Source organism: Rhinatrema bivittatum, chromosome 8 (assembly GCF_901001135.1).
Source record: "Rhinatrema bivittatum chromosome 8, aRhiBiv1.1, whole genome shotgun sequence".
Classification (NCBI taxonomy): domain Eukaryota; kingdom Metazoa; phylum Chordata; class Amphibia; order Gymnophiona; family Rhinatrematidae; genus Rhinatrema; species Rhinatrema bivittatum.
In genome coordinates, this window is record NC_042622.1 from 177,782,056 (window position 1) to 177,795,594 (window position 13,539).

Below are 13,539 nucleotides of genomic sequence, written 5' to 3' on the forward strand. Positions count from 1 at the left end.
TTAATCTCTGCTTCTCTGTTCCAGGGAGTTCCTGCATCGTCCTCTGACGACCCTTGCTGTTCTTGTTCGGACCTCCTTGGTGCCTAGTCTTCCATCTACTTCCACAGTACCGGCATGAGTACAGCATCTGCTCATCTACCTTTGTGGCACGGATCCCCAGGTTACCCTGCTTGCAGGCCACTACCGGATCCCTTCAGTCTTGTGCAGCTTTCCATCAGCTTCCGGCCTACCCCGCGCTGCAGACCACTACTGCAGTTGCCAGCACAAGTTACGCCTAGATAAGGTATTCTTCGGACTACTCCATGCTGAGGATTCTACTTGGACCGACCAGCTGCAGTTTACCCTCTTGGGTACAGACTATTGATCCGCTCCTCGGATCCTCAACGGCTGTATAATAAAGTTATTTCCTCTGTTGTCCATCACTGCTGAGACCTTGCCTGTTGTGGGAAGGCCCACAGGGCTCCTCCCTGTGGGCGGAGTCTTCACTCACCACGACCCAAGGGCCCACTTCTAGTTCAAGGCACACAGAATGTAACAGATATAGGCTATGCAATCTTTTAGGAATAGAAATAATTATAGGAATAAAAGATATTGGACCATCCAATTGGGTCAGTGTCAGTGTAGAAGACCAGGATTCATTTTTTAGGTTAGGCTTCTGCTCCCCAGGCCCACGGATGCTGAAAGGCAGCACCGTTAGTCCCTGGGAGGAGATATTCTCAATTACACTTAGGGTCCACATTAGCTAGTGGGAGCCACATCTTGTGACCCCCCCCTGGCCAAAGACAGTCACTGTGCCAGTTTGGCTGGGTTGAGAGGAGATATAAAAATAGAAATAAGGTCCCAGATAGTTGCCAATGAAGGCACGTGGCACTGTAGCTCAAAAGAGGCTGGTTCAGATTGAGCTGGAAAGCCAAAGGAGCAGGAGACAGCTGCTGGGATAGCAAAAGTAGCTATTGGTACGATGGTTTTCAAGGCTCCAGACTAAGGGGCCGATGCAATACAGTGCGCTCACACGAGCGCACTGTTTATCCCACTGTCTGGCGCGGGTTAAATAGGTGCTAATCCACCTCCTAATGCAATAGGGGGATTAGCGCCTATTTAACACGTGTCCCACGCAGAGTGAATGAAATAGCGCTCATCACATGCAAATGAATGTGAATGAGGCTATTACTCATTCACTCCAAATGCAAAAAAATAAATGTGCGTCTCAAACGCACATTTATCGCTCAGATATTAACGCCTGCCTGGAGCAGGCGTTAATAGCTGAGCGCATGTAAAAGAAGTACAGTAAAGCAGAAAAAACTGCTTTTCTGTACTTCTTCAGTAAAAGAACAAACAAAAAAAAATACCTCAGCAGACCGCCGAGTTATTGAAGACTGACGCCGGTAAACTCGGCATCGGCCACTAATAAAAACAGATGCCAAGTTTATCGGCTCCCGCTTTCCGCAAAAATTATTGCATTGGCCCCTAAGAACTTGTCTCCCTGGAGTTTCTCTGACTCCTGCTGTCAAACTTGTGAGCCTGGGGGGTGCTCTACCGCCGGGAACGGGAATGGTCGCTTGAAAGACGGGCTCTCCCCCTCAGAACGCTAAAAGACACATTAAACAGGCAACAACAGTCTAACTTGTGCCCCGAAGCATGGCGGACACCTCACAGATGGCGGCAAAATGGAAAACTGCTGACCTTAAGCAGTTTTCCTTCAGCAAACTGCCGCCGGAGATAGCTGACGGCAGTAGGGATGGGCCTGCACAGGCCGCAGCAAGCAACCCCGTAATCCCTCAACAAGATGGTGCCGGCGATGCAGAGCAACAATGATGATTCCCCAACAACTCCAAGATGAGATCCAGGGCTGGTTTCTAGAGTTCAGGTCAGACCTTAAAACACATAAGCAGGAATTGCTGGCCTCTATCAGTGATCTAAGGGATGATTTTAATAACTTGGGTCACAGGGTGGATGAGATCAATGCCCACACATGCAGTGGCACTTAATAAACTGGACAGGTGACAAAATTCTCTGGAAAGACTGAAATCAGAGAAAGTGAGATGGTTGCCCTTCAGGATAAAGTTGAGGACCTGGAGAATAGGTTAAGAAGATGCAATATTCGTATATGGGGAGTCCCTGATTCGCCTGACTACAGCAATGCACAAGAGAAAGCTGAAAAGATATGCAAATTTTTGCTGTTGGAGGGGCACCCCAGTCGGCTTTAATGGAGGAAGAATCCTGAGCCATCAAATTAGAGAGAGCACATAGGGCGTTGGGGCCCCAGTCAGACGCTCGCCCGCGTGATATCATCATCTGTTTTCACAGCTTCATTCAAAAATCACAGATCCTCGAGGCAGCCAGAAAACAGAACACTTGGTCCTGGGAGGGCCACACGCTCAGTATATTTCAGGATCTGGCTCCGTCCACATTGTGACACAGATACGAGATGCGCGAAGCCACCTCCTTTCTACGAGCTGAGAATATCAGATACAGATGGACCTTTCCCTTTGGACTTCAATTTATGGTGAAAGGGGTGAACCGCAGAGTAAAAACGACTGCTGAGGCGGTGGAGGCCCTGGAAAAAGCTGGGCTCCAACCGAACATCACTAATACCAAGACGACGACCAAGCCGCAGAAAATGGATGACCACCCTCGCTGGCACAGAGTGGGAAAAGGAGGAAAGCGTCTGAGACAACATTCAGAGGATTCGAGATCAGTACTATCGGACCAAGGATGAAAGACAGGATCTGTCTTTTTTCTACAGTTTTAATGGTTAATTACCTAGAAGTGCCCATGATGCTTTCTCAGGATGCCAAAAGGGGAGCTTTTAGCACTCCTCTTATCCAGGGCAGATGAAGGTTGTGGGGGATATTGATCACCATGCATTATGGTGTACTGATTCCCAGGGAGTTGTTTTTTGCTTAATTTTTTGATGGCCTAGGTTTTGTAGGCCATAATTGGAGGTTCCGGAGGGAGGGGTGTGGTGGTGGCCCTTCCTGACTGCGATGGGGCCCCTCCCAGGTGAGGAGAGGACCACCTTGGAGATTGGGAGGCTGGAGGTTTGGAGGGGGGATGGGGGTAGGGGATGGCTCTCCGCTGTGCACAGTCTTTACTGGATGCTTTCAGGGGCCTATGCTTTTCAGTTACAGAGCATTCACTATGGAGTTATTGATATTTTATAGCTATGTGTAAGATGGCACAGGTAGAATGTATTATTTCTATTAACGTAAAAGGCCTTAATCACTATTACAAACGCCACCTATTGGAATGGGAACTGTTGGCTCACAGAGTGTCTATTGTTATATTGCAAGAAACCCATTTACGTAAAAGATATGAACATTTACTATCATATCGACAATTCCCCCATAAATACCGAGCTGCAAGCACTAAGGAGGCCAAATATGCAGGGGTAGTCATCTCAATCACAAAAGATTTAATCCATGAGGTATTGACCTTAACTACTGACCCGCGGGGGTGCTATATGATTCTAAAGTTACGCCTGGGAAAGGAAGTGATAATGCTGGTTTCAATATATGCGCCCAACTCCGGGCAGGGATCCTTTTTTCGCAAGCTGGACGCTCTGTTAGTGCATCATGCTGAGGGGTTACTAATATTGGGGGGAGATTTTAATGTGACTTGCCACCCGTTACTTGACAATTCTACCAAAGTCTCTGCTGTGCCCACTTTGGCTCGTCAGTCCTTGGTCTCCTTAATGAAGCGTTGGAGCTTGCAGGATATATGGAGGCAGAGACACCCAACCACTCATGCTTACTCCTATTACTCCCATTCTCATCAATCTTATTCCAGGCTAGACTATTTTTTGGTTGACACTCAAATGCAAAATAGGGTAGTTAGGATGGGCATAGATCCTATCACTTATACGGATCATGCACCAGTGTGGATCGCTGACCAGTTTATGATTCCATATTCCGGGCAACGCTACTGGCATTTAAATGGAACATTACTAAATGATACTGCTTTCCTCGCCAAATTAGGCAAGAGACTTCAGGAGTATTTTAAAATTAATACTGCAGTGAACCACACTCCACCAATTATCTGGGAATGTTCTAAAACGGTGGCAAGGGGGTTGTTAATTTCCCAGGCTAATTATCATAAAAAAACAGAATGAGAAAAAACGGGTACAATTACTCCAAGAAATTGCTCAACTGTCATACCAGCACCAACCTTCCCAATGCCCCAACATTTTTAAGAGGTTGGCAGTTGTTAAAGAAAAACTCCAAAAACTAGAAACTGATTCCATTGCTTTTGCACTAGAGGCAACCAAACAAATTTTTTACGAAGAGGGAAACAAAGCAGGGCGTCTGTTAACCAGGAGATTAAGGGTAATGTTGGCCCAGAACAACATTGGTCCAAGAAAACACAGAGGTAGGCGATCTATGATAGCCGTCAGGAGAAACAAAAGAATAGATGCCTGGAACTTTTTCGATGTTTATTAAAACAGAGACGTATATTAAAACTTGCCCGACTCTGGCCGAGTTTCGCGGCTCACACAGCCGCTGCCTCAGGGGCTTCAACACTTCAATAGCTGCCAAAAAGCATTCATTTGTGCAAAATCTTCCAACATGCATTATCATAGAAGCAGAGACTACATGCTGCACGTCGGTGCGAGAGTGGTTCGATGCACTGCTGACAATTAATGGTTGCATGTTGGAAGATTTTGCACAAATGAATGCTTTTTGGCAGCTATTGAAGTGTTGAAGCCCCTGAGGCAGCGGCTGTGTGAGCCGCGAAACTCGGCCAGAGTCGGGCAAGTTTTTAATATATGTCTCTGTTTTAATAAACATCGAAAAAGTTCCAGGCATCTATTCTTTTGTTTCTCCAGAACAACATTGCCCAGATTAATACTGGCAATGGCTCAATACTTACGGCCTCAGATGATATTAGGGACTGCTTTATGGACTTTTATGCTACCTTATACAAGGCTGAGGACGACATCTCCGAATCCAATATCAACTCATATTTGGATTCAGTCTTTTTAACTCCGCTCACCCTTGAACAACAAAATATCCTAGATAGCCCTATTAGGGAGTCTGAAGTTTTATATGCCATTAAGCTATTAAAACCAAGCAAGACACCCGGTCTTGATGGCTTGTCTGGGGCTTATTATAAGAAACTAACTCATATGGGGTCTACACCATAGACAGATATGTTTAATTCTCTCAGGGAAGCTACTAATTTAGCAGACCATGCTAATGTAGCGGGAATAACGATTTTAGCAAAACCAGGGCGGGATGCCACTCTCTGCGGCTCATATAGACCAATATCTTTGATCAATTTGGACCTCAAGATATTGGCTAGGATATTACCGGAGCGATTGAAGGTAGTTCTAACCACTCTGGTCCACAGTGATCAAGCGGGTTTTATTTATTTAGAATTTTTTTATATACCGATAATCGTTTGGAACATTAAAAAATGAAGATTGGATAATAATATTGTTATGAACCCTCCTGTAGCGGTGCTACGGGAGGCTCCTTACCTCTTCAGGGAGGCCGCTCCGATGCCAGGGCCTCGCCTGCAAACTGTCCAGGATTTGCTCCAGGGCCTGGGAGGCCTCGATGTCCTAGGGGCCTGCCTGAGGCTGCTTGTGTTTGCATGAACTTCCTGGTTTGAGCCACGCCCTTCTCCCTAGGGGCCGGCCCGCAGCACTTCTCCGTAGTTATAGGGCCAGCTAGGTGTGGGCCTGCCAAACTCCTCCCAAGGAGTCGCCGGTCTGCAGCCCTATAAAAGGACTTCAACTTCATTCTGTCTTTGCCTTGCATCAGCGTGACTTCCCTCTGGAGGCTCCCGCCTGCCAGAGCCTTGTAAGGTCTTCTGTTCTTCGTGGAGCTCCTCGTCTCGTCTGCTTTTATACCATGTCTTCGTGTCTTGATGTCTTGCTTGAGGTCCCTGACGACGTCCTGATGTTCTGCCATGATCTTCCTCGTCCTGATGTGTCTGCCTGCCAGGATGTTCTTCCCTGCATCTTCGTCTGGTGCTCCTGAGCCTTCCGTTCCTGCAAAGCCATGGTTCTCGGATGGTGTCGTGCCTGAGAATGGAGTGGCCTGCAGGTGGGATTCGTCCCTATGCTCCTGAGCCTCTGTTCCCGCCAGCCATGGGGGAAGCTTCAGATGACACCGGCTTCGTCATTGGAGTTCCTCCTTGCCTGGGTCTTCCCTGCGCTTGTCCTGCTCCCCTGGGACAGGGTGGTCTGCGACTCAGTCCCGCAGGTGGCCTGAGTAGGGCGCCCTGAGAGACAGTGTCAATGTCCTCCTGCCTTACGTCTTGTCTTGTTTGGATTAAGTTCCTCGTCATGCCGTCGCATCAACCCAGTCTCTGCCGAGATGCCCTCGCATCAATCATAGTCCTGTCTACGTGTCAAGGCCTCCGTCTGCCCTCAACCTCAGGCCAGCCTGCTGCTCCTTGCCGATCAAGCGGCAGGTCCGAAAGGGCTCGGAACAGTCGGAGGACCGTTCCCCTACCAACATCATCTGTTGTTGGTTCTGGGAGCTTGCAGGCCCGGCAGAGGGTAAGACCGTGTTTAGCCATGCTGGGATACGCCGTCAACCCTCGGTTCGGCCCTGGATTCGTCTGGGGTCGGGCTGAGACCCAAGGGCACATAAACACACCCATTCACAACAGAATGCAAGGCCTTTCGAGGCCCGCTTCTCAACAAATATAAATGCAGGAAGCAAAAGCACAGGGGGAGGAATTAACTATAGGATAAAATCAGCATTAACTCGAGGATAGGATAAAAAACAATAAAAACTGTGGGATAACATCAAAAGGATCTGTTTAAATTTCTTAGGGCATTGTTCTTGGCAAAGGCTGGGTGGCATTTTGTTCCAATGTGTAGGACCGGCTATGGAGTGAGCACGGTCTGCAGTGCATTTAAGCTTTGCCGTTTTGTGAGAGGGCGTGTGTAGGGTTGCCAACTGTTGGGTTCTGGTGGGTCTGCTATGGATGCGAAAATAGAGGTGCTCATTGAACCATTTATACCTACACGTATAGCTAGCGACAATATTTGTAAAGTGGTTGATTTAGTAGACTGGGTTAAAGGCAATATATCCCATCTGTTTTATTATCTATAGATGCTGAAAAGGCCTTTGATTTGGTCCATTGGCCCTTTCTATGTAAAGTACTACAGAAAATGCAATTTGGGAAATTTTTCCAACAATGGATAATGAAGCTCTACCACTTTCCCAAGGCCAGGGTCAAGGTTAATGGGGGCTATGGTGCTAGTTTTGATATCCAGCGAGGCACTAGGCAAGGCTGCCCGCTGTCCCCTATGTTGTTTGCTCTTTTCTTGGAGCCATTTGCTACCCGGGTTCGTAACTCGCAGAGTATCAAAGGTGTAACACTGCAGGATATACATTTTAAAATATCCCTTTTTGCAGACGATATTTTGTTCACACTAACAGACCCAGGGGCTTCTTTAACTGCGGTGGTGGGGGAGCTCGATAGCTATCATAGGGTGGCTGGTTTCAAGGGGAATTATGATAAATCAGAAATCTTAAACATAAATCTTCCCCCAGCCGAGATAGCTCTCATAAAGAGAGAATTCCCCTTTTGTTGGGCTAAAAAATCAATTAAGTACCTGGGGTTGCAAATAGGTTCTAATTTGTCTGACCCCTTTACATTTAACTATACTCCTCTATGGAAAAAGATTGAAAAAGATCTAAGTAACTGGAGTAGGGAACACTTCTCGTGGGTGGGCCAGATAGTGATAGTTAAGATGAACATATTGCCTCGTTTTTTGTATTTTGTTTCTACAATTCCCATTCACATATCCGCCACTATACTGAAGTCATGGCAGAAAAGGATCTTTAGCTACATTTGGAAAAAGAGACCATCACGAATCGCTAAAGCGACATGGAGACCAATACTGCACATGCCACTTGCTCTGGCCAATACTCTTAAAGTTTGGAATCAATGGAAGCCTAAATTGGTAGGTTCCTTTAAATATTTCCATCTTACTCATCTGTTCCACAATACCACCTTCCCTGCGGGCATAGAGTCCAAGGCCTTCTCGCTATGGGCTGCCCAGGACGTTCTCTTCACTAGCCAGCTTTTGAAGGAGGGAGGGGTGAAATCCCATGCAGATTTTCAGTCTAAACGCCCACAATGTGCAACTAACTTTCTAGGCTATGCACAAACCAGACATATTTTAAAGACACTACTAGACACCAAACAGTTGCGCATAACCAAATCTTTATTTGAAAATTTCTGTGAACATGCTGGAAAAATGAAAGGCACAATATAAAAAATTTGTTCTTTATTCAATGTACAGCCATCAAATCCCTTTTCACACATCAAAGCATGGACACAAGATTTGGGGGAAATGCTCAGTGAAGAGGAATGGGACATTGTGTTTAACAGGACTGCAAAATGTTCTATTTCAGCGGCCATACAGGAACATTGCTATAGACTCTTATATAGATGGCACTTAACTCCGGCAAGACTCCATGACCTGTTCCCCACAGTTTCTGATAAATGTTGGAGGAATTGCGGGCAGTCGGGTTCATTTATACATATTTGCTCCAAGGTGATACCTTTCTGGGATAAGATCAGGTACTGGCTTGCTGACCTAGGGGTGGGAGATGAGCCTTTAACAATTAAACATGTTCTGTTAAACATGCCTGCGAAGAAGCTTAATAAAGCACACCAAGCATTTAGTTTACAGGTATATATTAGAGATGTGAATCGTGTGCCAGATCGTCTTAACGATCAGATTCGGCTTGGGGGGGGAATCTGATCGTTAAGATATGTGAATTGGAATCGTTTCTGATTCCAATTCACATCGCTAATTTTTTTTTTAGGGAGGCCCACGCCGCTAAAAAAAAAACAACCCACCTGACCCTTTAAATCGACCCCTCCCTCCCGACCCCCCCAAAACCTTTTAAAATTACCTGGTGGTCCAGGGGGGCCTCGAGGGGCCTTGGGGAGAGATCCAGGGGGGCCTCAGGGAGAGGAGAGATCCAGGGGGGCCTCGGGAAGAGATTTCCCGTTCCCAGGCATCAGCTGTTCTAAAAAAAAATGGCGCCAATGCCCCTTTGCCCTTACCATGTGACAGGGTATCCGTGCCATTGGCCGGCCCCTGTCACATGGTAGGAGCACTGGATGGCCGGCGCCATCTTTAAAGATGGCGCCGGCCATCCCGTGCCCTTTACTGTGCCCTTTACCATGCCCTTTACTGTGCCCATCCCGTGCCCTTTACTCATCAGCCCCTATTATACTATACTCTATAATAGGGGCTGATGAGTAAAGATGGCCGGCTATCAAAGATGCACTAGGCCTTATTTTCAGGGGATGTCTTATTTTTCCATGAAGAAGAATTCACATACCGGTATATTGTTGAACAAAAAAATGAACTTGCTCCTCGAGGGCCTGCTCTCCCTGCCTCGGTGCCTGTATTCAACTACTTCTGCCTGCTGGGATCATTTTTAACTTTCTTCCTTTTCTCCATTGGGAAAAACTGAAAGGTGGAGGCTGCTGCTGACTCAAACCTAGAAAATGACCACTGATGTTACTGAATCCTGAGAGAACGGGGCATTGAGCACATTGTCCATTTCCATCCATTCTTCTCCATTCATTTGATTCCTTCCTTCTTATAGCAATTTGTATGAGATTTTATTAATCTAGACGTCCAATTATATCACCAATATATAGGGCAGTTGCTGAACAAAACAAAACAAAGCTTGCATTCTCTTCCCTTTTGGGCTTGCGTGCTCACAGAATCACAGATTGACTGAAAAAGAAGAGTGACGCTCTTTATACAGTAATTTAAAAAAATGCAAGCTGCGTCTACGGTAAGAAGCGTCCGTGAAGCGTTAGTAAGTCACTTCGTTGCTTTACACTGCCAGTCCTCTCCCCTCCTCCCGGAGCAAGGCTGCTTTTCGCACCTTGCTTCGGGAGGAGGGGAGAGGACTGGCAATCCCGAGCATAGGATTGCCCGTCCTCTCTCCCCTCTCTCTCTTGCAACTTTTTTTTTTTTTTGGCTTTTTCGATTTTTTTCCACTTTCGTTGCTTCGGGAGGAGGGGAGAGGACTGGGGCTGCCCCGGAGACCAGCACCCATGGACGCGGCCAGGGCATGTGAGCGGGGGCTGGGGGAAAGTTTGCCGCCTACCCTTATCCCTGCCTCTAATGCAGGGGTAAGGGTAGGCGGTAAGTTAGCAGGTTAAACGCGCGGCAAAACGGCAGGGTAAAAAAGCGATAGTCGGGGCGCGCGTTACTGTATGGGAGGGAATAGCTAATTCGATCGTTTACATGTAATATGTGCTAGGTCTTACTTTCGGGGGAGGTCTTATATTTAGCAATTTGGCAAAACCTCTACTAGGTCTTATTTTCGGGGGATGTCTTATTTTCGGGGAAACACGGTATGGTACTAAATTGGTTCTCTTTTATTTGTGTAACTGAAGACATCAAATTAGAACTGGCACTAGCAGTTCACCCTGGAAGTCTGCAACAACCTGGCATTCCCCCAAGAATCAGCACTTTCTGCCACCATGTTTAACATATATATGTCACCTCTTTGTAAACTATCAGGTCTAGGCCTAAATTATAAATCATATGCTGATGAAATTCAGTTCTATGAACCTAAGATATCATCATGTGAGTCTACATTTGAGATGGTCCCAATCTGCTGTCATCCATGAAGTGCTGGTTATGGCATTAACAAACTAGCACTAAATGTTGATAAAGTGGAGATGATGATTCTAAGCAAAACTCCCTACTTGAATTTTCCAAATTAATTTGAGTATGAACATTGTAAAGTACAAATTCTGGGCATCATTTTTTATTTGAGCCTGTCTATGCAGGTGTAGACTAAGAACATAAACATAGAAATATAGAAACATAGAAATGATGGCAGAAAAGGTCCATCCAGTCTGCCCAGCAAGCTTCTCAAGATAGTAACTGCCACTCTGTGCAGGTCACTCCCATGTTTCTCGAGTAGTAACAGCTTCTATGTGCAGTTATCTCCATAAAAAATTGCAGCTAGCAACATTTTTTTTCCCATAGATAAGCAGCATGAATCAGCCATGCTGTCTGGGACGTCCTCCGGGTGGTTAGGTGGTGGAGCTCTCTTAGAACACCAAGTCTTTTCAGTGTAGTGCGCCTGCTTGGATCTTCCTGCGCTGCCCCGATCTCCCTCAGTCCGTTTTTTCCGCGCGCCTAACTGCATGCGGAGCTGCTCTTCTCCTTACAGAACTTTTTCTGCTAAGAAAAAAAAAATTAACTTTTTCATCGAGATGCTGCGAGATGCCAATGTGGCAAAATTATGTCGGTGACCGACAGACACGCCAGCTGCTACATCTGCCTCGGACCAGAACATGACCAGACGACCTGCAGGGACTGCGGTCGCATGTCCCTCCGAGCCCAGTGACAAAGGGCTGCCAGGATCGCCAAACTGCAGGAAAGCAGCATAGGGATCGTATGCTCCTTCCGAAGACTTGACTAAGTCTTCTCCGGGACCCCCACGGACCTCCAATGTGTCGACACATCGTCAAGCCTCCTTGATAGGGCCTCCTGGTTTGGGCTGGCGCTGAAGCAAGCTCCCACGGTGCCGATGCACGATGCAGGAGATGCGTCGATGGCGTCGAAGACGCCAACTGAGTCAAATAGCGTCGAGCCCCCGACGCATCACTGACGCGTTTGACTTGGGGAGCTGACCGCACGATTCAACACCGAAGCACAAACACAAAACATCGATGACGGACCGAAGCAAGTCGACGCTGATGCCCTCGACGCATAGTGTCACCAAAACACCATAAAAGCACTCACCAGGGCACAAACGACCCAGGGAACCTTCCCCACTCTTAGCGGTGGACTCCGATGTGGCGCCTTCTTCTCCAGCCACCTCTCACAGTTCCTCAGCCTCATCCAGGGTTTACTCTGGCCTGTCCACTGCCTCACAGCATAGGAAGAAATCAGGTCTCCAGGAACCCTTGCAAAAAAGACACAAGTGGCCTCCTACAGACCCACTTCAACCAAGAGGTCCAGACACGGACATCCTATTGGCTGCAGTACCACCCAGCGGTGCTCACGGGGAGCCTAGACCAGTAGCCAGCAATGCTAACAGAGAGCATATGCCAATCTCTCAAGACACCTTGGCCTCTCAGGCAATGTCTCAGATTTCTCTTATACTTTCTCAATTTCTTACTACTGTTGAGAAACAGGGAAAACATCCAGCCAAGATACCCCTGGAAGCCCCTCCATCGCCGCAGGAAAGCCTCAGTTCAGATCCTTCTCCTGGGGATGTTTCCCCCATCCTTCCACTTCACCAGGATCCTCTACAGGGTACTCTTCTGACCCTGTGGAAGAACAACCAGAGCCTGTGTCTCTACCGGAGGATCTATTGTATTCCAAGTTCGTGGAAAAAATGGGGCAACGTCTCAGTGTTGAGTCTAGGAAAATTCCTGACCCGAGAGCAGAAGTCCTGGTTATCCTTAAAATATTTGAATCACCTTTGGAGCCCACGGCCTTGCCCTCTCATGCTGTCCTGGATGCTGTCATGATCAGGGCCTGGGAATCTCCCTTTGCGGGACCACCAACCTCTCGCAAAAAGGACTTGAAATTCTGTATGTGGCAGTCACCATTATATTCCACAGTGCAACTTCCTCATGCCTCTGTAAGAGTCCACTATGCAGAAGGCCAAAAAATCATGTCTACACTCTAATACTCCACCTGGAAAAGATTCGGTTAGCTTCCCTAATTTCTCTTACCATTTCACTGTCCGTCTCACCATCTTGACCAGGTGGACGGTAGTATACCCCTATCACTATAGTCTTCCCCGACACACAAGGGATTTCTACCCATAAAGATTCAATTTTGTATTTAGTCTTATGCAGGATGTTTATCCTGTTGGACTCTATGCCATCCCGGACATAAAGTGCCACATCTCCTCCCGAGTGCTCCTCTCTGTCATTGAGATATAATTTGTACCCTGGTATAGCACTGTCCCATTGGTTATCCTCTTTCCACCATGTCTCTGAGATGCCAATTAAGTCTATGTCATCATTTACTGCTAACATTCTAATTCTCCCATCTTACTTCTTAGACTTCTGGCATTAGCATACAAACATTTCAAAGTTTGTTTTTTGTTTGTATTTTCATTCTGCTTTTTAATTGATAGGGATAAGTTAGAATTTTTTAGCTCAGGTGAGTTTTTAGTTACAGGCACTTGGACTACTTTTCTAATTATTGGAACCTCACTGTTGGGATGCCCTAATTCTAATGCATCATTAGTATCCTTTAAAGATACCTCCCTCCAAACCATGCGCTGCTGAGCGACTGTCTGCTTTCCCTTTTGTTCTAGTTTAAAAGCTGCTCTATCTCCTTTTTAAAGGTTAGCGCCAGCAGTCTGGTTCCACCCTGGTTAAGGTGGAGCCCATCCCTTCAGAAGAGACTCCCACTTCCCCAAAAGGATTCCCAATTCCTTACAAAACTGAATCCCTCTTCCTTGCACCATCATCTCATCCACGCATTGAGACTCCGGAGCTCTGCCTGCCTCTGGTGACCTGTGCGTGGAACAGGAGCATTTCAGAGAATGCTACCCTGGA